The sequence below is a fragment of the Bos grunniens genome, chromosome X (assembly GCF_055505025.1).
Source record: "Bos grunniens cultivar Pamir isolate PY7600 chromosome X, Bosgru_T2T1.0, whole genome shotgun sequence".
Lineage (NCBI taxonomy): Eukaryota > Metazoa > Chordata > Mammalia > Artiodactyla > Bovidae > Bos > Bos grunniens.
The window spans coordinates 44,239,889-44,261,847 of record NC_141194.1 but is presented as its reverse complement, the minus strand read 5'-3'; the positions used below and the strand labels follow the sequence as shown (position 1 = coordinate 44,261,847).

The following is a 21,959-nucleotide window of genomic DNA, read 5'->3' as shown; positions in this document are numbered from 1 at the left end:
AAATAGAATTTAAATCAATTTTGAGGTCAGAAGTCCTGTCCTGCCCTCAGTTAAATATATTAGGAATTTTTGAAAATATCTGTAAGTGAAAGTGGGAAAAATGAGGGATACTCTCTCTCTCTCTCTGGGGGAGATGAGGATAGGGAAGAGGGCTTAAACTACCAACGCTTAAAAAAGTGTACTTGTCACTGTGCTACAGTTAGGAATACTCTTTCTCAAGGCAGTCATTATGTTTACTTGTGCTTTAAACCTGAGTGTTATTTTCCATAGTTTTCGAAACACACATAACCATTCAAATTATTTGTAATGGTGCAAACTTTGTTTTCTGATACAGGTGTGACTATAGCAAGAAAGGTAATGCATGACATGCGAAGTCTACATCAACAGCAGGTATATATGGCCCAATGGAAGGAAATGTTTAATGTAAATTTAAAAACAAAAATCATTCAGCCTCTAAAAGGATGGCTCATGATCTCAGGGCTCTTCTCTCTGAACTAGATCAACTAAGGACTGTTTGGGACAAGTTAAGTTGGTAAAGATAGTAAATTTCTACCTTTTCCTCCATCCTGTTTGGCAGTGATACTCGAAAAGATTTTCACGAATCTTCTACCCTTGGATGGCAGGCGGACTATAAAGAAACATCTTTCTCCCACAACCTCTGCCCAATTTCTCTTCAGGCTGGGAAAAAAACTTTCCTATAGCTCCTATCCACCTGGTCCTTGAAGTATGGGGTATTTGGTAAGATGTTAACAAAAATGGTCCCAGGTGCCAACCAGACCCTGTAAGGCTTGTAGCAGAACAGTTGACAAAGCTGTCAGGTGGGAAACGTTCATTTTACCAAAATGTATTGCACACCTACTATATATCAGATGGTGTTCCTGGTCTGGGAATATAGCAGTGAACAAGCTCCCTGATTGCATGGATGGGGCAGGCTGACAGTGATTGAACAAATAAGTAGATGCCAGGCATTAAAAGGTGCTAGAGAGAAAAAATAAAGCTTGCTCCAACAGATAGAGAGTACCCAGGAGTCTGAGGAAGAGCTTCTTTATCCAGAGCTGACAGGAAAGTTCTTTCTGATGTTGCAATATTTGTGCAGACTTACCTGTGGGAAGCGAGGAGACAGCCATGTGTGAATCTGGGAGAAGAGGATTCTAGGCAGAGAAAACAAAACTGTTACATTGGAGGAGGGAGCAAGCTTGGTGTGTTCAAAGGACAATAAAGAGGTCAGTGTGGAGCAGCAAGCAAGGGGGAAAGTAGTAGATGAGGAGCGGGAGGTAGTAAGTTACAGATCATGTAGGGCCCCGTTGGCTGTAGTAAGAAGCTGCGAGAAAGTTGTTCTTGTTGTTTAGTTCCTGAGTCGTGTCTGACTCTGCGACCCCATGGATGGTAGCCCACCAGGCTCCTCTGTCCATGAGTTTCCCAGGCAAGAATACTGGAGTCGGTTGCCATTCCCTTCCCCAGGGGATCTTTCTGACCCAGGAATTGAACCCACGTCTCCTGCTTGGCAGGTGGATTCTTTACCACTGAGCCACTTGGGAAACTAGAAGATAGGAAATGGTAACTGAAGAGAGGGAAGATGGTGTTCCAAAGGGACAGGTGACTTCTGTAAAGATCCTGGAGAGTCTAGCCCATTGTGCCTCATAACCAGAGTGTGTAGAAGTTGTGTAGGACACTCTTTTGGGAAATGCTACTTTTGTCATTTAAGTTATGACGATATGAAAACCTTGGTAAAGAAAGATAAAGTTGAGCTATCAACCTCTTACCAGCTAAAGATCCAAAAGTGGGTAATTTTTTCCTGTCGCATCTATTCCTCAGAGGCATGGAGTACTCAGTTTTCTAGCAGTGAGATGTTTCAATTCCATTTACACTTAGCCCAAACTCACTTTTCCAAGGGACCTATCTTTGCTGATTTTTCACTCAGTGATAAATAGTTTAGACTTTTGAACTGTGTGGTTTTTAATGAATTCTACCTTCAAAGTGATTTATATAGCTTCTAGTTTTCAGTTCAACCAGTTGATAGTTTACCTCTTAGAAATCTATATGAAAATTTACCGTTTGATGTAGGTTAAAAAGTCATGTCACACGTGTTCATTTTACAACTGGAGACAGAAAGGGATTGTGGGAAAATCATACCAGTTGACCAGTTGAGAAGAAGGGGATTCTGTCTACATTTTTTTCTTTAAATTTGTGTTAAAAACACTTGTAGTTTCTTTAAAACAGTGTTGACTGCTGTAAATGAGTTGCATCCCCTTGTCATTCTTTTATTTTCATCATCTGATACTAAAGTTCTACCTTTCGCATAAGGTAGACACAATTTCTGTTTTCTGGGACTGTATATGTTAAGAGGCGTGAAGTGACATGAGACATAAAGTATGTATAGAGGTCGCCTTATCAACACTGGACCATGTCACCAGGCCTGATAACTCCCAGGGCTTAGCAGATGCACTTGGTAGCTATTTGGAGGTACTGTCCAGGTTTATCTTACTTTACAGCACCTGAGATTTCACATCTAAATTTTATCCCCTAGCCTTACTAGTTAGTTATGCATCTAGGTTATCATTCGTATTCTTGTAGCCAAGGACCCACCTGCAGGAAAGAGTTACTGTCATTTATAGTTTAGTTCAACTGGACTGGACTTCCTTACTGCCTCTGGCTTAAACTGACTGAGAGAATAACAGTTTCCCTTGTGGGGAGGAGAAGTCAGTAATTTGGGAACATAGAGTGTTTTGTGGAAGAGGGTCTAGTGTGCTCCTTTCCATCCTGCCCCTTAAGTAGGAACTGCAGTGAGAGAGGGAGTGAGAATTCGCAGATCACGAGGAAGCTGACCCAGCTGGATGGACCACATTGGGAGCTGAGAGAGAAAGAAGTAGAAATAAATAACGAAGGATGGAGGGGAACCTTAGAGTACCAGCAAATCTCTGGTCCTAAGCGCTGGTGTCCTTGGGCCCTGGCCTGATTTCTTTCTGGCGTCCCTGCTAGGATTCCATTCCTGCTCATCTACTTAGAGACGAGGGGCAGGCTCCTAACTTCCTGAGCAAGGAATTCCAGAATGGGCATTCAAGACACTATCTTCCTGCAGATTCTCCCGCACATATCTCTCTTAACTGAATCTACTTTCTAGGTGCACTATAGAGAGCTAGACATTCAGGTCCTTTTTTCACCAGCCTCTGACTTTAAGCTTTGAGGGTAACACCTATATTGCCCACGAAGTCATAAGTTTTGTTTAGTCTTTCTCCTCAGGCCATCTTGATGGTCTCCTAGGGCTTGAGCCATTTCATCCCATGTGCCCTGGGATTTCCCCCTCTCTCCCCCCATTAAAGAGACAATTTGTTGCCTGTGTTCTGAGACCTCCCTATTTCTGCTTTTGACTGGAGTCTATTCTGGTACGATTGTGTGGTAGCTGGGCACTGCAAAATGAGTCAGTTCCTGCAGTTTGGTTACAAGTTCTCAAAAAGTATTTCAGAATGTGGATGTGGTCAGCAGAGTCATTTTCCAGGCATCTAAAAGGAAACCCACATCAACTGTAACAATTGAGCTGCGAACCGATGCCCTGCACAGCAGAACTGGGCTTGCTTTTCCTCAAAGGAAAGCCCGTAGCAGCCCTCAAATCTAGCCTGTTCTACAGACCTTAAAGGAGAATTCATCTTCATGCTTGCAAATTACATTTTAGCTGTGGCTGCTGGCATAGTGTGACAGAGGTTTTGGTCTTTGTCACTTTTTGAATGTAGGCACACATTTGACGTAAAAACATTATTTCTGAAAAGTAGAATCTTATGATATTAGAACATAATTAGTACAAAGTATGAAATATGGCTTCAAGACAAAATTTGGTGATTTTCAGCTCATGTATGAAGGAAGAACTAAGATGGTTTGGGTACTAGTAGAGTACATGGAAATGCAATTTTTTTTTTTTACTAAGTTAAACCTGTGTAGACTTAGCAGCAATACTGATTAAAAGAATAATTAAGTTCTTTTCAAGCTTTAGAAGAATTTCAAGTTTGCCCTAACATTTACAGAATGTTTTACTTCAGCATAGGCTTTAGGAAGTAATCATTGTGAAGTTTTTACTCTCTTGGGTACCCATGAACTATGTAAAATTTTGATTGAATTCTTAGTTACCAATCTTGTACCAACTGTAAAAAAAAAAAAAAAAAACTGGAGTTTTTAATAATAAGGAAACAAACAACATAGAAAAAATGGGCAAATGGCTCGAACAAACACTTCACTAAAGAAGATACAAAAATGACAAATAACACATGAAAAGACGTTCAGCATCATTAGTCACTGTGCTGTGCTTAGTCACTCAGTCATGTCTGACTGTTAGCAACCCCATGGACTGTAGTCCACCAAGGCTCCTCTGTCCATGGGGGGTCTCCAGACAAGAATACTGGAGTGGGTTGCCATGCCCTCCTCCAGGGGATCTTCCCAACCCAGAGATTGAACCCTGGTCTCCCATATTGAAGGCAGATTCTTTACCAACTGAGCCACGAGGGAAGCCCCAAAAAATAACCTCCGAAGAGACTGGAGCCTAAATCCAGCACTTTAGACTGTTCGGCCATGCCAACTGCATGCATTAGTCATTCAGTTGTTCGGTTCAGTTGCTCAGTCCTGTCCGACTCTTTGCAGCCCCATGAACCACAGCACGCCAGGCCTCCCTGTCCATCACCAACTCAGGGAGTTTACCCAAACTCATGTCCATTGAGTCGGTGATGCCATCCAACCATCTCATCCTCTGATGTCCCCTTCTCCTCCTGCCCTCAATCTTTCCTAGCATCAAGGTCTTTTCCAATGAGTCAGCTCTTTGCATCAGGTGGCCAAATTATTGGAGTTTCAGCTTCAACATCAGTCCTTCCACTGAACACCCAGGACTGATCTCCTTTAGGATGGACTGGTTGGATCTCCTTGCAGTCCATGGGACTCTCAAGAGTCTTCTCCAACACCATAGTTCAAAAGCATCAGTTCTTCGGCGTTCAGCTTTCTTTATAGTCCAACACTTAATATCCAACATGACTACTGGAAAAACCACAGCCTTGACTAGACGGACCTTTGTTGACAAAGTAATGTCTTCTTTTTAATATGCTGTCGAGGTTGGTCATAACTTTCCTTCCAAGGAGTAAGCGTCTTTATTTTAATTTCATGGCTGCAGTCACCATCTGCAGTGATTTTGGAGCCCAAAGAAATAAAGTCAGCCACTGTTTCCACTGTTTCCCCATCTATTTGCCATGAAGTGATGGGGCTGGATGCCATGATCTTAGTTTTCTGAATGTTGAGCTTTAAGCCAACTTTTTCACTCTCCTCTTTCACTTTCATCAAGAGGCTCTTTAGTTCTTCACTTTCTGCCATAAGGGTGGTGTCATCTGCATATCTGAAGTTACTGATATTTCTCCCTGCAATCTTGATTCCAGCTTGTGCTTCCTCCAGCCCAGCGTTTCTCATGATGTACTCTGCATAGAAGTTAAAGAAGCAGGGTGACAATATACAGCCTTGACATATTCCTTTTCCTGTTTGGAACCAGTCTGTTGTTCCATGTCCAGTTCTGTTGCTTCTTGACCTGCATACAGGTTTCTCAAGAGGCAGGTCAGGTGGTCTGATAGTTGCATCTCTTTCAAAATTTTCCACAGTTTATTGTGATCCACACAGTCAGAGGCTTTGGCATAGTCAATAAAGCTGAAAGAGATGTTTTTCTGGAACTCTCTTGCTTTTTTGATGATCTAGCAGATGTTGGCAATTTGATCTCTGGTTCCTCTGCCTTTTCTAAAACCAGCTTGAACATCTGGAAGTTCATGGTTCACGTATTGCTGAAACCTGGCTTGGAGAATTTTGAGCATTACTTTACTAGCGTGTGAGATGAGTGCAATTGTGCAGTAGTTTGAACATTCTTTGGCATTGCCTTTCTTTGGGATTGGAATGAAAACGGACCTTTTCCAGTCCTGTGGCCACTGCTGAGTTTTCCAAATTTGCTGGCATATTGAGTGCAGCACTTTCACAGCATCATCTTTTAGGATTTGAAATAGCGCAACTGGAATTCCATCACCTCCACTAGCTTTGTTCGTAGTGATGCTTCCTAAGGCCCACTTGACTTCATATTCCAGGATGTCTGGCTCTAGGTGAGTGATCACACCATCGTGATTATCTGGGTCATGAAGATCTTTTTTGTACAGTTCTTCTGTGTATTCTTGCCACCTCTCTTAATATCTTCTGTTTCTGTTAGGTCCGTATCATTTCTGTCCTTTATTGAGCCCATCTTTGCATGAAATATTTATTAGTCATTAGTTCATTAGTCATTGCATGAAATGTTGCATTAGTCATTCAGTTCAGTTCAGTTCAATCACTCAGTCATGTCCAACTCTTTGCAACTGCATGAACCGCAGCACGCCAGGCCTCCCTGTCCATCACCAACTCCCGGAGTTTACCCAAACTCATGTCCATTGAGCCGGTGATGCCATCCATCCATCTCATCCTCTGTCATCCTCTTCTCCTCCCGCCTTTCACAACATCAGGGTCTTTTCAAATGAGTCAGCTCTTCGAATTAGGTGGCCAAAGTATTGGAATTTCAGCATTAGTCATTAGGAACTTGCAAATGAAGAAAATGAGATGCTACACACCTGTTTGAATGGCTGCAGTTAAAAAGGCTGATCATACCGAGTGTTGGCAAGGTTTTGGAGGATCTAGAATCCTTATAATACATGTAGGTCAAAATGTAAAAATGTGTAAAAGTCTTAGAAGACAGTTTGATAATTTCTTAAAAGGTTAAACATACACCTACCATTCCATCCAGATATTCCACTCATAGAAAAAATAAAGAATATGTCTCCATGAAGACTTGCACATGAATGTTTACAGCAGTTTTATAAATAATGGCTAAAACTGGAAACAACCCTAACATACACCAGCAGATGAATGGATCAACCAATTGTGGTATATCTGTATGGTAGATTATACTCAATAATGAAAGAAGTGAGCTATTGATATAGTGAACAACATAAATGACCTCACTTTAGAAAAGTAGAATGAGAAATGAGACAAGCAGAGCCCCCAAGGAAGTACATACTGCATAATTCCATGTATATAAAATTCTAGAACGTGCAAAGCAATCTCTAATGACAACACAGATCAGTAGTTGCTTGGAGTGGGGGAGTTGGTGGGGGCAAGTGGGAGTGATTACAAAAGGACACAAAGAAACTTTGAGGCTGGTGGATAATTTCAGTCTCTTGATGGTGTAGATCATTTCATGAGTGTAGATATATGCCAAAACTTATCAAATTGTATGCTTTAAATATGAGCAGTTTATTGTGTGCTAATTCTTCCTCAATTAAAAAGAGCAATCTTTATGGAGGGATTTAAAGATGCCCCCTACTTGGTAAAATAAAAACTTGGCATCTCTTAGGAGGAAAAAAAAACTGATGAAGGTTTAATGATTTGGGTATAGAAATATAACCTTTTAGTACAGATGAGAAACCAAAGTTAAACTGTGAACATAATAGTTGCCATCGCTTTAGTTCCTCCTGTTTACAAGGTATTGAAATAAGTGGTTCAGAAGGTATCTGGTCCAGCCCTGTGGGGACAGCTGCATGTTTGGTTTATCAGCATTTGGACTTAAACACAAGTACTGTAGCACTCACTTTATGATGAGGGCTAAAGCATCGGAAGCAGGGTACAGATTGTGAAGACAGGAAAGTGCTACCTTCGTATTCTACCTTTGTGAGAGACATAAAATCTCTTCTATCTGCATCATGCATGAAAATCTGTAAAGTACTTTCATAAATTTCATTTTTTGGGGTCATCTCAATGATCCCATTATAGGTAGGATAAGTATTATCCCCATTTGCTTGGGAGGCATACTGAGACCCAATGAAGCCAAGCTGTTTACCTGGATCACAGAGCCCCCATCTTCTTAGGCCGAGGTCACCATTCTCCCCATGGCACTTTGCTGCTTCCCCAAACTCATGTCTTTGAGTATTTGGCCAGGACTTTTTGCTCATCAATTTGTCAGGCAGTTAGGAGAGTCCCATCTATTTGTATATGAGGTGTTCATGGCTGTGATCCCATCTAATCCTGTTTCCCTATCTATAAATAGGTAATAACACAGTCACTGGCCTCACAAGGTTGTTCTAAGAGTCAAAGACTCAGATGTGAAAGAGCTGTGATAGTCAGACAGTACTGTACACACAGCGGGTGTTGACGTTTACTACGTGATTGCCTTCATCTGGCCTGATTACTGAGGGCACAGTACTGAGCAAGTGGCTTTGTAAAACTATCAGGGAAACACAAGAGCTTAATTCCTTTATTTGCACCATGCCTTCCATCCAGATTGCCATGTTTCATAATAAATGAAATCTGGTACACTGGATTACTTTAATTTTAAATTCTTCTTTCCAAGGTCTCAAAAAGCATTCTTTTTGTCCCAGCCACAGAAACTGGTAGCTTTGAAAGGAGACAATACAGAGCTAAAGGCAGGCAGGCTACAGTCCATGGGGTCACAAAGAGTTGGACACGACTGAGTGACTAAGTACAGCACATGAGGGTTTACTTAGCCAGGAAGGTTGGCACATGCCTGGTACCCCCTTTCCCCTTGTTTGTGTTGACTGACATCTCTCCTTGCTCTCTGTCACTTTCAGTGGCCCTCTCTCTTCAGTATCCCTCTTCGTTTTCATATTCCTGGTTTAGGAGCAGCTGCCTTGGCACAATTCTTGACAGACTTCTCCCCAGAGTAAGTGATAAATTGTGTGCATGCGTGCTCAGTCGCTTCAGTCATGTCTGACTCTTTGCAACCTCATGTTCCGTAGCCCACTAGGTTCTCTGCCCATGGGATTTCCCAGGCAAGAATACTGGGGTGGGTGTTATACCCTCCTCCAGGTATCTTCCCAACCCAAGGATTGAACCCACGTCTCCTGCATTGTAGGCAGATTCTTTACTGCTGAGCCTCTGGGGAAGCCAGTAATAAACTGTGAGGCAACCAATATAGGCTTTAGTACTGTCTTGGATGGCATTTCACAAAACAGATTTTCAGGAGATCGGGAAAAAAATTCTGTGGTCCAATAAGTTCAGGAAAACTGGGTTGAACAACATTAAATAGGTTCCTTTCTGGTAGGACTTTTTAGAACCTTTCATGTTAGTATCGAAACTTCAAGAAGGGGCGTATGGTACATCAACATTTCCCAAATCTGATTCCAAGAACTCTGGGGGTTTTTGTGAATCATCTCTTGGTTTAATACTCCAAAGAACACACTTTGAGTAATGCTGTTTTGTAACCTGTTATTTGATATATTGGTAAAATGACAATTTTCTTAAGAGTTTTCTGACTGTCCCTACTGGCATATCTAAAACAAAACATAGACATGTTTTCTTGACTGAGTCTCGAGAATTCTAGTTTCTCAATTTTCTATTCATGATTTTAAAATTCATTGAGGTTCATTTAACCTTAGAAAAACTGGAGATAAAAGAGCACACAAAGACTGTAAGGTTTCGTCTAATAATGAAACTCAATCCAGGAAATACCTTTTTTGTTCTAATTTTTTTCACCAAATCCTCTAGATTCTGCCCTTTTAAGTCTCTCCATTTATTCCATCCCTAATTCCGTGGCCCATCCTGGCTTCCATAGGAACAGACATGAAAGAAAAGTGGTGATGTATGTACCTAACAATTCTCTTCTATCAGCATAGGGTTTGCATTAACTTTTAGTGTTCCCAGTAGTAGGATGAGTTTAATTATCAGCATGAAAAAGATTATCGTGATATGGATGTGTTCTTTTACAGTTTGTTCCCCAGACTATAGAAAGTTCAATAATCAGACTAGGACTTAAAGAGAGTGTCAGAATGAATAGCAATTTTCAGCGAGAAATTTGAATGAGTTCGATGCTATGGCCTACCAGCAAGGAATGGGAGGCAGGAGAACGAACATGGGGCTAGAGACATGGAGTCAGGAAAGGGAACAAGTAAATGGGGTCATTTCTGGCTTGTAGTATATATGTGGTGCTTCTCAGGTGGCTCAGTGGTAAAGAATCTGCCTGCAATGCAGGAGATGAGGGTTCGATCCCTGGGTCAGGAAAATCCCCTGGAGAAGGGAATGGCAACCCACTCCAGTATTCTTGTCTGGAGAATCCCAGGGACAGAGGAGCTTGGTGGGCTACAGTCCATGGGGTCACAAAATAGGTGGACACAACTTAGTGACTAAACAACAACAACAACAACGTGTCCACAGGATATGTAGCTACAGGCTAGATACTCCAGGAAAGCTTGGGCTTGTGGTTTGGATTGCTCATCGGACTCTGAGGTTGACCACTCTTTTAGAATTGCCATGTTGCATCTAGTGTGTTCTCATTAGACCTCAAGGGTTTCCCTTCATTTCTGAGCTCCTTTTACCCGACCTCTTCTCTAAATGAGAGGCCTTTGCTATTCCTTTTTGACTGAAAATGACTTCTATAGCACATCGCCACCTATACTTACCCAGATTACCATGTCCCCGGTACCCCACAACATACACACGTTCTCTTGTCCTCTTTGAGCAGTCCTTTCAAAGCTGTACTACCCTTCAGTGCTAAGTACCTCTCTTGGTCTCTTTCTCCACTCATAGAAAAAGGAACCAGATTCCCCCTGCGTTACTTACCATCAATATAAACAGTAGTTTTGTTTCTGTTATTTCCCCTTTCAACCTAGCGGTAAAGTTTGCCACTGTTGCTCTCTCCACCCGACACAGGAAGAAAGACTTCCTTCCGTCATTGCTTGACTTTGCCCAGGCCTATAAATAATCTTCCCTTTCTCTTGGACTCCAGATGCTCACCTTTTCTTTTCTTTTTTTTAAAAAAAAAAAAAAAGAAAAACGCCTGAGAGTCACTCCTCCTGAATCCTTCCGGTTTTCTCCATCTGATAAACTTCCTCTTCTACCTAGTTCATCAAGGACGCCTATGAAGCTGTTGTCCCATTGACTGGTGTCTCAGTGTTGTAGGTCAGTGTTGGGCTTCTCCTTTACCCATCTTTTAGCTGTATTGACCTACATCTTTCCTCTATGTCTGTTTCCTCTCAGTGGCCCTCCTTCTTTGGTATCCCTTTGCCTTCTTCCGCTCCAGACTATTTCTGTGACCATCTCAAAAATCCAACTCCAATTGTAATCTGAGAGCTTGATCTGTTGATATTTTCCTCTGTTATTTTTTTGATCTGACTTTTAATTAGATCGACAGTGTTTCTCTGAACACCTTCATTTGCTCTACAATACTGTCAAAGGCCCTGACAAAAACCCTTCATGGAGCATCAACTGATAAGAAGAGAAGAATGGGGGAGAAAAAATGTTGTCAGCAAGACTTTTATAGGCCCTTTGTTTGTACTGAGTTATTACCACTGAAGCACTTTTGGTTTCCTAACCACCAGTTGGAGAAACTGGTCATACTGGGTGGTGACCACTCTGAGCAAATACTTGAAGTGTAGGTTTGGACTTTATACAGCTGTCTTTCTTCCCTTCTCTAGAAGCTTGAAAATAACCAATTACTCCCTTTTCCTTTATTTAACACATATCAAAGCAGTCTTTATAAATCTGCACATTCCCATTTTCTCTTTGTTGCACAAGTAGCATTCACATTTTCATCCTGTTCTTTTTTGCTGAATGTCTCCTGGGTGTTGTAAGCTGCTTGGTCATTAGATAGTATCAGTGTGATATATGCTACATTTAGTCTTTCACTATTTTCTTTCTTTCTTTTTTTGGTCAACACATTGGATTTTTAAAAATATTTTTTAATTTATTTTTTCTAATTGAAGTATAACTGATTTATAGTGTTGTGTTAATTTCTGCTGTACAGCAAGGTGACTCAGTTATACATATATACATTCTTTTTAATACTCCTTTCCATTATGGTTTATCTCAGGATACTGAGTATAGTTCCCTGTGCTACACAGTAGGACCTTGTTGTTTATGCATTCTATGTATAGTAGTTTGCACCTGCTAACCCCAAACTCCCAGTCTCTCCGTTCCCCTCTCCCCCTGTTCTCTATGTCTGTGAGTCTATTTCTGTTTCATAGATAGGTTCATTTGTGTCATATTTTAGATTCCACATATAAATGATACCATATGGTTTTTGTCTTTTTCTGACTGACTTCACTTAGCATGATAATCTCTAGTTGCACTCCACCATTTTCTAATCATTTGTATTAGCCCTTCCACATCTTCACACTTATCTGTCTCCCCTTCTCTTCCTTTGTGGTATGAACCATTTATACAAACCACATAATTTTAAAAATCAATGTGCCACCATACACCTCATAATAATCGAAGCTCAGTGTTAGCTGCTGATAGACATGTATGATTTTTGAAAGAGGCTTCATTTGCTAACAGTATACTTCATTTCATAGCCATCACAAGCAAAAGAAATTGCAACCTCTGGATGTTCCCTTTGTTCTTCCTTCTATAATCTTCTCCCATCCTCTGCCATTACCTATTCAATTGTCTCAATTTTTCCATTTCATCAGAGTTTGCTTGTCCTATGGAATGAAGACAGAATAGCATTCCTGAGCCCCAAAGACTCTTCTGTGCTACAAGGTTATTCTTGTGCTACAAGAGGTTGTGGCTTCTCTGGTGGCTCAGATGGTAAACAATTTGCCTGCAATACAGGAGACCTGGGTTTGGTCCCTGGGTGGGGAAGATCCTCTGGAGAAGGGAATGGCAACCCACGCCAGTATTCTTGCCTGAAGAATTCCATGGACAGAGGGCCCTGTCCAGGGTTACAGGAGTCAGACCCAACTGAGCAACTAACACAAACACAAGGGATTGTATAGAAACATGCACCTTGAGGCACACCCTTCACTAGTTCACACTTCTCTCCAGAAAATATCCTCCTTTACAAAGAGCTAGATCCTATAGGCACCCACAAATATTATAGAAAAGTACCATAAAACTAAGCTAGGAAGTGAATGGTGTTTAAAGGATAAAGAAATAGAAGAGTTTTCCTGAAATGAAGATGGTCTCCCTTTGTTTTTTGATTATTTTGTTTTTTGAATCGCATCAGTACAGGTGCCAGACATTTCACTCGGATTTCTTTATTTGACAAATATTTATTGAAAGATGATTATAATCCAGTGCATCTGCTAATACTTCAGAATCTCAGAAGTATTACCCTCATAGAACTCATATTCTAATGAGGAAACATATTTCTAAATAAATAAGGAACCATTTGGCTTGTGTTTCTGTCTGAGACACAGACTGAGTGATGAGGGAGCTGGCCCTGAGTAACATGTAGCTAACTTTGCAGAAGACTCCAGGAAAGCCTTTTAAAATTCTTCTAGACTCTTCAAGAATCTCTTTGAGCTGGGCCCAGCAGAGGGAGAAGAGGAGCTAGGCAAGCAGTATGTAGACGTCAAGGATTTGCTTCTCCTTACTCCATCTGAACTGAGTGAAACTTGATGGGAATAGTCAAGGAAGACCAAATGAAGAATTTTGTGCCATGAGAACTTCCGTGGCAAAAGGAGTTCTGTATAATGGTGAAAGCAGAGGCTTGGTGGAGATTTGATTATAAATGAATTATTAGGTATATGTGATGTTGATGCCTTTATAAAATAGCACAAGGCTTAGAAATGAGGGCAAATTTAGGAAGACTCCAGTAATGGTATAGAATAGTGATGGGTTAATTATGATTAAAAGTCTATGTCAGGGATTCTGAAAAACAAGAGAACTTTTCTCTATTATTTACAGGTTCAGAAAACAGTCACCTTACTTCGATACTGTTTTTTTTAACTTAATATTGATAGGGTGCAAATTATTTAACTTCCTTTTTTTTCAGCGATAAGAATTCCTCACCATTATTGCACCCCACCAACAATTGTATGAAGAGAATTTAGAAGTTTCTTTCAAAGAGAGGGAGAGTGACAAAGAGAGAGATATTTGCACATGGCTTTAGAGCAATTAATTTCTGGAACTTATCCTTAAAAAGGCAGTTACTTTGGTGAAAACTATTCTTTTCATCTGAGTGCTTCTAATGAGTAAAATGATTCATGTTTTCATCGAATGGTTGTTTAAAAGAATTTGGTTTTCGTTGAGAAGGATTAAAGGCATGTGCCTAATTGCTAAATATTATTTTTAAAAAACTCGTCTGAGTCTGTATGGGCTGTGAGTGGTTTCGTCTTTAGAAGCTTGTTTTAGGATCTCGTGCCAAAACAGGCCTGTTCAGACTAGAATTATCTGGCAGGGAATTTTTTTATGTCTTGAGCAGGAACATCAGAAAATGTTCACTGCAATTGCCAAGTTGACTTGCTGAGCAATTTACTAAATAAGAGATATGAAAATCAAGTGACCATCAGCTGGTCTAAATGTTTTTGGTCAGTGTAGTCACAAGACCTCAGGTATGTAAGACTTGGACGGGCTGCAACCATGTGCTGGTTATGGTGAGACCCTGGCTTCAGTCCTCAAATGTAACACAAAAGGAATTCGAGTTCACAAAAACATACTTTAATTAGACACCTGTATTTAAAAGGTTGGGATTTTCCTCAGGCATAGTTTCACCCTGTGCCTTTCTTTCCTGGGTTACAGTTAGAGTTAATTTGACTTTTTGTTCTTAACCACGTGGGAGACAGTTTGTTTGTTTTTTGTAAACAGCTTCATTGATATACAGAGAACCACACATACGTAATGCATGCAGCTTGATGAGTTTACATATGCAAACACCCATTACCATCACCACAATCCAGGTAAGAGAAGTATCTACACCTAACATAGCTTTCTTCTATCTTTTTAAAATGTATGTGTGGTAAGAACACTTACCATGGGATCTACTCCATGGGAGGCAATTTTTGTTTACTTTTGAAGTAAACTCTGTTCGAGTAACTCTGTTCGAGTGACAAAGCACACTCCAGTATGTTACTCGAACAGAGTTTACTTCAAAAGTAAACAAAAATTGCCTCCCATGGAGTAGATCTCATAGTAATGAAAGTGAAAGAGGAGAGTGAAAAAGTTGGCTTAAAGCTCAACATTCAGAAAACGAAGATCATGGCATCTGGTCCCATCACTTCATGGGAAATAGATGGGGAAATGTGGAAACCATGGCAGATTTTATCTTTCTGGACTCCAAAATCACTGCAGATGATGACTGCAGCCATGAAATTAAAAGACGCTTACTCCTTGGAAGGAAAGTTATGACCAACCTAGATAGCATATTCAAAAGCAGAGACATTACTTTGCCAACAAAGGTCTGTTTAGTCAAGGCTATGGTTTTTCCAGTGGTCATGTATGGATGTGAGAGTTGGACTGTGAAGAAAGCTGAGCGCCAAAGAATTGATGCTTTTGAACTGTGGTGTTGGAGAAGACTCTTGAGAGTCCCTTGGACTGCAAGGAGATCCAACCAGTCCATTCTAAAGGAGATCAGCCCTGGGTGTTCTTTGGAAGGAATGATGCTAAAGCTGAAGCTCCAGTACTTTGGCCACCTCATGCAAAGAGTTGACTCATTGGAAAAGACTCTGATGCTCGGAGGGATTGAGGCAGGAGGAAAAGGGGACAACAGAAGATGAGATGGCTGGATGGCATCACTGACTCAATGGACATGAGTTTGAGTGAACTCTGGGAGATGATGATGGACAGGGAGGCCTGGTGTGCTGCGATTCATGGGGTCACAAAGAGTCGGACACGACAGAGCGACTGAACTGAACTGAACTGAACTGAATTGACTATCTTCCTATTTAGTTCCAGAAAGCTGTTAGTGCATGTGCTAAAATATGTGAAAAATCATGGATGAGGATTGGTCCCCGCCAAACTTAGAGCCAAACTTTACAGTCTTTGAGTTGGTAAAGCTAATATTCTAGCAGTGCTATGAAATTCTTCATCCCTCTTCATTTACTACCTGTACATATAGTGCTTGGGGTCAAAATTTCTTTCCCCAAATTGTAATTTGTAAACTTAAGGATACTTTGGGGAGGCAAAGTAGAATCATCCAGATAATCCCTCAAAAAACAGGGAAGTCTATTCTTCTTTTCATTGAATAACCCATGAAGCAACATTTCATTCATTTCCAGGGAAACTTTGATGAGAATGTCAGCTTGGCATTAAACATCAGTGGGTGTCTACCTCTTGGTTGGATTTACAGGCTGCCCCTGGTCTCAAATCCTAGGTTAACATTTCAAGAAATGGTCTTTATCCCTGTTCCAGGCAGGCTTTCCAACAGCAGGTGGCAGGCTTAACTTTTAATAAGTCTTTTCCTTCCTTTTAACTCTCTTTCCCATTATGTGTACCTCAATAAATGGTCTTCAGCCAGGATGGATAGGTTGTTGTTTATGACTGTCTTTGTTTTATTTTTTTTGCACTGTGAATAGGACTTGAACAGTGACTAACTTGGTTATAGTTCTGTTACTCGTCCCTGGGGTTTAGTTGTCTTCTTAATTTTAGATAATAGAATTGTATAATTTGCCATTATTAGTTTGACTTATTCATAAACTTATAAAATGTATTACTGGTTGATAGTCTATGCTATAGTATATTCCTTATATATTCTAGTCCCTGTATTTTAATAATCTTTAAAATGTGTATTATTGGCTAGCAGTTGACACTAATCTATAGAGCTTCCCTAGTGGCTCAGACAGTAAAGCATCTGCCTTCAGTGTGGGAGATCCTGGTTTGATCCCTGGGTTGGGAGAAGATCCCCTGGATAAGGAAATGGCAACCCACTCGAGTATTCTTGCCTGGAAAATTCCATGGACAGAGGAGCCTGGCAGGCTGCAGACCATGGGTTCGCAAACTGAGTGACTTCACTTCACTTCATTTCTAATCTATAGAGTAGCCTACCATAAAATTTTATCTACAGTTTTTCCTTTTTGTATTACCCAGATAAATTTAAAAGTTGAGGGAAAAGACTATCTTAACTTTGTAGTTCTTTAGACCTAGGAAGATTTGGAGAATAGTGTGAGCTTTAGGAATTAAAAATACCATTTTTCTAATCTAAATATATACCAAAATTTATAAAAGATAATCCTTTGAATTTTGGTGCTAAAACTAACCAAACTTGCCTCATTTTAATTGTTAGTCTTCTTATTCATAAAGATAGTTATGAACATTTAGTTTTAGTGGTTTATGAAATGTAAGTTTGTGTGTTCTATAAATGCTTTATTTTATACTGAAGGTAAGATTCAGCCAAACTCGTACAAGCAATTTGTTTTTCTTACTTTGGTATGTATGCCCTGGCTTTTTAGGTAATGACAAAATATACTTCATTAGATGGAGTTGTTTTTAATTTATTTAAAAAGAAAAACAATCAAAACAAAAACCTACTTCACTTTATAAATTCCATCCTTCTTTCCTAAGAGCTAACCACCTGGTGAAACACTATCATTATAACTTGGCAAGTGGGTTCGCTCTTAAAATTAGACATCTGTGATTATATGGTTAAATCATTCCCTTGAAACTGACATATTTAGAGCTCTCAGAAAACCAGTCATCTTATACCTAACACATTTTTTATTTTTTGATTTTTATTTTATATTGGAGTAGAGTTGATTTACAATGTTGCCTAACATTTTTGCTGCTAAGCTGCTGAGTTACTTCAGTCGTGTCCGACTCTGTGTGACCCCAGAGACGGCAGCCCACCAGGCTCCCCTGTCCCTGGGATTCTCCAGACAAGAACACTGGAGTGGGTTGCCATTTCCTTCTCCAATGCATGAAAGTGAAAAGTTAAAGTGAAGTCGCTCAGTCATGTCCAACTCTTAGCGACCCCATGGAGTGCAGCCTACCAGGCTCCTCCATCCATGGGATTTTCCAGGCAAGAGTACTGGAGTGGAGTGCCATTGTCTTCTCCGTTTTTTAAAGCTACCTTTTTTAGGCAATAAATATTTGCATCCAGCTGCATGTCCACTCAAACTGTACTAATGTAAAGTTCTAAGTATAGCCTTTTTTCCAGTTGATGATAACTTTCCTAAATCTTTTCCAAGTGATAGCCAAAGCATTTTAAATTCATAAGAAGGTTAGATTCTAAAACGTGTACTTGGACCAAAGTTGCGTAGTTATTTACTTTCTATAAAAATCCAAAAGTCGGAAATAATAATTGGCTACCAGTGGTCATGTGCTGATATAAGAACACCTTATCCAAGACACCAGGCTTCTTCCCACTTTAGGGCTTTTGTTCTGAATCTTGCCTCTCTCTGTGATGTTATCTCACTGCAGGTGTGTACACAGTTTTCTTTCAAGAATGTGCTCAAATGTCATACCCGCAATGAGGTTTTCTGTGACTACCTTCTGAACATTCCTCTTCGCTCTGTTGCTTTACTTTATGGAAATGATCATCCATACCTGTTGAGTTTCTTTTTTGTCTTCCTGACCCTAAATATTCAGCTCTCAGTACCATGAATGCAGGATCTTGGTTCAGTGTCACATCCTCAGTGCCTGGAAGAAATTAATGAGTAGGCATTTCTGGGGTGAATGAATGAATGAATGAGTAAATCAATGAGGAGGACACCTGTCCTCTAACTGTTTAAACCTACATAGTATTATTGGAGGAGGGGCTTCTCTGGTGGCTCAGATGGTTAAGAATCTGCCTGCAATGCAGGAGACTTGGGTTCAATCCCTGGGTCGGGAAGATCCACTGGAGAAGGGGATGGCTACCCACTCCAGTATTCTTACCTGGGAAATCCCATGGACAGAGGAGCCTGGCTACAGCCTATGGGGTCACAAAGAATTGGACACTACTGAGTAACTTTCATTATGGGAGGAAAGCTGGGAACTGACATACTAGTGAGCTGCTCCTTTGAATACTTTGTAACGTATCTTCTTTGCAGTTTTCATTGGTGTTTTAGGTGTTTGGTGGAAATAACTATCATCCTATAATAGAGGAAGTGATATGATTTTTCCTGTAATTTATTGTATGTATGTGCATCATTGGTATATTAAAGTGCTGTAAGGCAAATGAAAATTCTCCAAGGCCACAATGAAATGGTGGATTGAGTTTTTGTTTATTAATTCATTTGTTTTTCATATATGCATATATATATTTTTCCATTTTATATGTGTAAATATTTCACATTTACATACACACACATATACATTTTACTTCAAAAATGTGCCACATAATCAAGTGTAGAGTTTTCTCCCAAGCAATCATGCCTGCTCTAAAAGGGCAGGGAGTTTCATCTTGTATTTTGTTTGTTGCTGACTCTCTAACACCTAAGAGACTATCTGGCACTTTCCTCAATATCACTCAATATATGTTGAGTAAGTAAATAAATCTAGAGACTGTTAAATTGCATGCGTGGAATTAGTGTCAGTCAGACTGCCAATAAAGAAAATATGCAATTGAAACCTCCTGATACCATTTCCACATAAGTTTCCAGAACTGATCTCTTCTCTTTCCTTCCACAGAGCCCCACCCTGAAGGCTGCATATCATCTAGCTGCTGGAATGTGTAGGTACCCTCAATGGCTCAGTAGCCAGTGTAGATCCTGTCTTTTGTAATCAGTAGCTACATCTGGCTACTGGGTCTCTGATGGCATCTTCTACCTTCAGTTACTGTGTCCTGAGTGAGATTATTGAGAAGTCCTCAATAATAAAGCTTTACCTTGATTTATACATACGTATACACACAGAGTTAAGTTCTGGGGTGACTGGTAAGTCTTCCCTTATTAGCTGGAGTGTGGGAACCATCAAGCTTTCATGAATGATAATGTCTTTTGAAATTCAACACCACAAAGGGGAGGAATCTGGATAGTTTATCCATAGATTGTTTACAGATCTTTTTTTCTCTCTCTCCCATGTGCTTCCATCATTTGGTCACAAGACTATCAAGCATTTGGTTATAAATCAATCTATCTATCTATCATCCATCTACCTACTACCTATCTTACCTATCCATCTAGCTTATCCATCCATCCATCCATCCATCCATTTCCTCTCTCGACTTTTAAACGATATTCTCAAAATAACATGGTAATTTTATTTTAAGAAAGTTTCACCTGTAGTAGATATATCCCAGCAGAGCATTTGTGACTTGTGGTTGTCTTTTCCCTTTGTTAGAGAAGATAAATGCCAGAAATCTTGAATGCAGCAGGCAATTCTATTGAAATCATATGTGGGAAGTCTTACAGGCCCAACATCCAGGTCTAGGGCATGAACCTGGCATACAATGTAGATTTCTGTGTTTGTTGAGCAACAGCTACATTGTCTGCTGGGTTTCAGGCTACCTGGAAACACGTTCTTCGTAGCTGTTTTCATCAATGCTTCACCTATACTGTTTTGGATTAACTTTTGCAGGCAGCATAAACCATTGGGCTTAATCATTGGACAGAGTGCAGTGAAAGGACCCCATGAAAGCTGATCGTTTTAGCAAAACACGATTTTGTTATGATTTCACCAAGATGGGCACACATCAGCCTGGGAAGCTCAGTGAACCAGAGACCAGGTGTAATGCTACCCTTCCTTCTCTCTGCCTCAGCTCTCAAGGATTGGTCACCTACATGTTATTAGTAGTATTATTTGATTTCTATTCCTATTTACTATCAGAAGGCATAGCCTTTATGGGCTTCATCACTCTGCCCTGCTACCTCACCATTCCTCCTCGTTTTGGCTTCTTGACCACCTACAGGAGCCCAGTTTCTTTCTGTTCTTTTTCCACAGCCCCATAATTTTTTTTGAATGACTTTCAGTCTCACCAGAATCTGTATCCCTCTGCCCCAACATCCCACCCCATCATTTGCTCCCTGACGTGAACTCTAAAGTGGATTTTTTGTTTTTGTTTTTTTGCCACTATTCACCATCTCTTATGAAACCAGAAGAAGAACAGCTTTCTTATGGAATGAAAAAGAACTTGTAAAGATAAACCACCAGTTTTCAGGAGAAAAAGAAGAAAAGAATGTTGGAAATAGCTTCTGGAAAACTTTTTCCCATTATGTTTTGTTTGTCTGTTCCTGGTAAATAAATTTAAATCTCTCAGTGTTAAAAAATAGATAAACCATTAAATTTTCAGTAATAAAGGAATATAAATTTTAACCCTTGGTTAGATGAACTGGAGACTTTTAGTAAGAAAATATGAATTTTAAATGAATACAAGTTAACAGATTTAAAGCAGAAAATGAATATAAGGAACACAAAGATAAATGTCTGTATGTAATAGTCAATTGTAATGATATAATGTATTTTTTTCACCCTGTGCTGAATCAGTAAAAATAAAGTCAGTGACTTGGAGCTTTTAAAATATAGTGTATGTGTGTGTATCTTTTGACTTCCAATCCATTGTCTATTTTGTACCCAAGTCACTGGTCTTTGTGCCCTGCTAAGAGAAAGTCATTCTGCTTGAGCTACCTGACAGCCTTTGAAGAGTGAGAAAAGTCTCTGGGACACATGATTATGTTTATTAAATTATAATTGTCAAGGAGACAGTTTTCTTTCTCCTCTCTTCACCCTTATACTTGTGATGTTCTGAGTTCCTTTGACTATCCTTAAACAAGACAATGTTGACAGTGGAGCCTATTGTGAAGAAGAACTCCCTAGTTACATGGTTAAGTTTTCATTTCCTTCTCAAGTTTGATGGACCAGTATCAAATTGATCCCCAAAGCAAGAATAAAAGTGCAAATAACCAAGAACTTGTTTTCTCATTTTTTCTCAGCTTTTACTCTGGGACCCAAGAAAGGATGGACATTGCTATATTGGCTCTTCCTAGAGAAGGCATAGCACCCACTATATGATTATTTTTAACTTTCCATTTTGAAACAATTTCACACTTTAAGAAAGCCTAAAAAATGTGAAGACAGTGCTTGTGGGAATTTAAAATGGTGCAACTGTTTTGGAAAAGTTTCACAGTTCCTCAAAGTTAAAACAGTCACCATACATATGAGCAAGCATGTCCACTCCTAGGTACATACGCAGAATTGAAGACAGATACTTACATAAATACACGTTGACGGCAGCACTATTCCTATTCATAATAGCCAAAAGATGGGAATAACCCACATGCCCATCAACTGATGAATGGATCAACAAAAGGTGGTCTATCCATACAATGGAATATTATTCA

At 39.9% G+C, this 21,959-nt stretch overlaps 1 long non-coding RNA gene across 2 annotated transcripts in view; it reads left to right on the top strand.

Moving 5' to 3' along the window:
* The window catches only part of LOC147340235 (uncharacterized), a 41,058-nt gene extending 19,530 nt beyond the window's left edge, over positions 1 to 21,528 (top strand). For both annotated transcript variants that reach the window (XR_015158467.1, XR_015158466.1), the window contains exons 3-4: positions 19,312 to 19,354; positions 20,718 to 21,528. This is a non-coding gene — a long non-coding RNA (uncharacterized LOC147340235). The remainder of the gene's footprint in view (positions 1 to 19,311; positions 19,355 to 20,717) is intronic.
* The last annotated feature ends 431 nt before the right edge of the window (positions 21,529 to 21,959 follow it).